We start from the raw sequence: 4,355 nt of genomic DNA, 5'->3' as shown, positions 1-4,355 counted from the left end.
AAACACGAAAATCCCGCTCATTGTGATGTCACCAACAGTAGGCCTGGAAAACATTGAAAATAAATATTTAAAGGCGAAACGACCGCAGCTGTCTGGTCAGAACTATGTAACAATGTTGTAAGATTATAAAAAGGGAGTCCAGAATTCCGGGTTTGTTCTGGACAGGTGCGATGGAATTATGTTCTTTGGTGTTCAATACTAGAACTGGCGCTCCGTAGCGAAGAATCGAAATTTAGTTTCCAGTCTCTGTGCTCATCGCTTCCTAGGCGTAGCTTGCAGCAAAGCTGTGGATGAAAACACATAACTGGCGAAAGTGTGAAAGACCCGAGAAGTCCACATTATTGCACTGTCAGAACACCCGCATTAATCGAGCGTTATAAATTACATCCGTAGGATTGTTCTTTTCTCTGGGGGAATAAGGGTAACTGATTCGGTCACAAATTTTATTTACCGGATCCTTACCTTGCACATGAGAATTAGTGTAAGTACATTTTGCAAAAGAACTCGTCGGATGGACAGAGTAAATGACCTTCTTCCGCTAAATTAAGTAAAGCCTGTCTAATACAGCCATAAATTTTAGCAACCTTTGGATAAGCACAGACATTTTTTTCCTTAAATTTCAGCCACTAGGCATCTCACAGGCAAATATACAGGTTTGTGAAGCTAACGCCAACATTCTTTCTTGATCGTTTGCGTACAATCTTGTCGACGCCTGCAGTGTTATTGCTGTCAGCTCAGTATCCAAAAGGTGGATTCCGGTTTGCCGCTGCAAGCTTCCATGGCAACTGATTTCCGACGCTGATTTGCTTTATATATCACTGTCAACTGCAATAAAAAAAATCATACACGACTCTCAATGTAGCTCTCTAACGTTACAATCCAAGACCGCAGAATCTGACATGGTAGTCCTTGTAAGTACAATGAATGCGAAACAGAATACATGACATAATAAAAACCAGTACGAAAGATCTTAACCTTACTGTTTCCTTCTTTGCAACTTCATTTCCGTATAGTAAACCTAAACTTCAAGGTTTTTTTTTTAATGCAGCAAAATGAAGGTCATCAACAGATATTTTTGATCATTTCAGTAGTGGAACTCCCTTTAGGTTGTGCAGAGGAGAAAAATGCTTAAGTTTAGGAAGGGCGATTGTCGGACTGGTCGTCATGGGAGAGGTCATACACCCCGTGTACTTATATCTGGTGGTCTGATTGCCCGAAATTTAGAAGTTACGTGTTCCAAGGTACACCGTAGACCGACTAATTGAGATGGTTGACAAAGGTGGTGGCACCTGGCAATAAAATCACTGAAACAGATGTAGGTACCAACATCCTTAATTATAATAGTTCGACAAGCAAATTAGCAGTTGAAAGATGCCAAATATAAATGATTTCGAAGTAAAGACAACGGACTGCAATAGTTTTTGATTTGCCGCTCATTATGCCAGCTTCCTGCTAAATCTGCTGAATTTCAGTCTCACGCTCGATCTCAATCCACGATATGATACATTGGTTATATTTGTATAGAAAGATTGCCTAATAATGTATTTCAACAATATTCCCCTGTATGAAGTTGTCTGAATGGTCGTGCGGCTTCCCAGTTTGAACAATAGCGACTGCATTGTATAATTGGCTGATGGCAAAGAAGATTCGCAGACTCTTGTCAATTTTTTCGGAGCCGAAGCATACGATCTACGCTTTGCTGCCGGCACAGATATGATAAGTTCGGTGAAGTTCAAAGACAGCGCAGATTGCCAGCTAGGGTGCTTAAGCACTTGTTCAGAAAGATCGTTGACTCATATTGGCGGAAAGCTACTAGAAAACCAGCCAGTAAATATATAGGAAACAGTAACAGGGAAACAAAAAACTTTAGAAAACGCCGGATCGAAATGGTACTGCGTCAGTACTGGATTAATTGAGAACCAAAAGCAGACTCTGGGCCTGCATAAATGGAAAGAAAAGAACAAAGCGGGGATGATGAAATAACTTTATTTGCACCCGTCAAGGAATCAGAGGGCGAAAAAGACGAGTGTTGACCGCCGTCATCTTCCTCCCCTTTCAGCAGGCTGGGATCCCTTGGGATTCAGCGGTGTCCAGGGCCAGACGGATGACTTCTTTTTGTTCTTCGTCTTTCTGGCTGGCCATTAAAGCCTCCCAGGACTCTATATTCCTGTCTGGTTCGTTGTGGCTAGGGCATGTCCACACCATGTGGATCATGTCTGCTATTTCATTACACTGTTGACACCTGGGGTCTTGGATCGCCGGATGCCATCTGCTTAGTGCGAGTGGGTTCGGAAAAACTCCCGCCTGTAACTTTCTCCATATGACCTCTTCCTTTTTGCTGAGGCCCTTGCATGCTCCAGGTAATGTCTGTCTTCCTAATCTGTAATGGTTAAGAATATCTTGGTACGTGTTCAGCTCCTCGCTCGTCTGAAGGGACTCTCTACTCGACGAGACCGCATTGGGGTCCCGGTGTGTGAGTCCTCGGGCCAATGCGTGCGCTGTCTCGTTTCCCCGGAGGCCCTCGTGGGCCGGAGTCCAAACAAGGTTAATTAGTTCTGCCGGTGTCGGGCCGGCTGTGAGAATTTTGACTGCTTCGACAGATACCCTGCCTGCGTTGTAGTTGCGGATAGCCGATTTGGAATCTGTTATAATCACCCTAACATTCCGTTGAGTTAAAGCCAGCGCAATGGCTACCTCCTCAGCCGCTGTTGCATCACTCTGTTGGGTGCTGCAGCACGAGACTCGGTCTCCGCCCTCCCTGGTCGCCAGGGCTACGAAACCCGTTCTGCCTTCATATTCCGCCGCGTCCGTGTAAACCACGTCCTGTCTATTGGCTAATTTTTTCTGCAGAGCTTTCGCTCTGTCCTTTCGCCTACCCTCATGGTGTACCGGATGCATATTCCTTGGGAGTGGTGGGATTCTGATTTTGTTCCTTATGTCTGTTGGGATATTCTCCGTGTGTTTGAGCCGCGCTCGAGGTTCGAAGCCTAACTTTTCTAGTATTTTTAGCCCCGAATGGCTGCGTAGAAGTCGTCGTTGTTGCGCTACTCTGGTAGCCTCAATGAGCTCGTCTAGGGTGTTTGAAATCCCCATGTTCAGAATTTTCTGGGTGGATGTGTACGGGGGGAGGCCCAGAGCGGTTTTGACGCCTTTCCTAATTAGGATTTCAATCTTGTTTTTTTCTGCTTTGGCTAGCCGTAGGTATGGTGCCACGTATGTGATTCTGCTGATTACAAATGACTGAACTAGTCTTAAGAGGTTCGTCTCCTTCATTCCTGCGTGTTTATTTGCTATTCTTTTGAGTAGCCTACACGTCTGGCTTACACTCGATTCGAGTTTTCGTATCGTTTCGGTGTTCTTACCGTTTGTCTGTATCCTAAGACCCAGTACTCTAATAATCTCCACTGATGGTATTTTGTCCCCGTTTACCGTTAGCGTTATCCCATGTTCATAGGGCTTTGTTCGTCTCTTTTGTGGGCCGAGGAAGAGCGCTTCAGATTTCTCGGCAGAACATTTGAGTCCTACTTGTTTTAGGTACGACTCAATTTCCTCGATCGCTCTTTGGAGGGTACCTTCAATGTGCGCGTCACTGCCACTGGTAACCCAGAGGGTGAGGTCGTCCGCGTATATTGTGTGGTTGAGCCCTTCTATACGCGTCAATTTCTGTGGTAAGCCAATCATTGCAATATTGAAGAGTGTCGGTGATAGGACCGAGCCTTGGGGAGTACCTTTGTTGCCCAGCCTTATGCCTTTCTCTTCCTTCCCTCCTAGGCTGATAGTAACTGTTCTGTTTGAAAGAAAGTCCTTCACGTAGTTGTATACCTTTCCCCCTACATTTAGAGTTTCTAAGCGTTCTAGTATGGCTGCGTGGTCAACGTTGTCAAAAGCTTTGACCACGTCAAGGCCGACTATTACTCTGGTATCAGCTGTTTCGTTGTCTAGCACTTGTTCTTTAAGTTGAAGCATAACATCGCATGCAGAAAGATGTGTCCTGAATCCGATCATTGTGTCGGGGTAAAGCTTTTGTTCTTCTAGGAATCTGTTTAGCCTCGTTTGAATAACGTGCTCCATTAGCTTACCTACACATGAGGTAAGCGAAATGGGCCTCAGGTTTTCGAGACTTAGTTTCTTACCTTGTTTTGGAATAAGGACTAGGTTGGCCTCTTTCCACGAAGGTGGTATTCGGCCCTTGTCCCAACATTCCTGCATGTACGCTGTTAGGTTTCTAATTGATGCATCATCCAAATTCCTCAGCATGCGATTGCTGATTCTGTCTGGACCTGCCGCAGTTTTAGTTCTGAGTCTGTTCAACTCCGCCCTACCCTCTCCGATGGTGATGGGCCCATCTAGAAGAG

Source organism: Amblyomma americanum, chromosome 9 (assembly GCF_052857255.1).
Source record: "Amblyomma americanum isolate KBUSLIRL-KWMA chromosome 9, ASM5285725v1, whole genome shotgun sequence".
Classification (NCBI taxonomy): domain Eukaryota; kingdom Metazoa; phylum Arthropoda; class Arachnida; order Ixodida; family Ixodidae; genus Amblyomma; species Amblyomma americanum.
The sequence above is the reverse complement of the archived record's forward strand: the minus strand, read 5'-3'. Positions refer to the sequence as shown.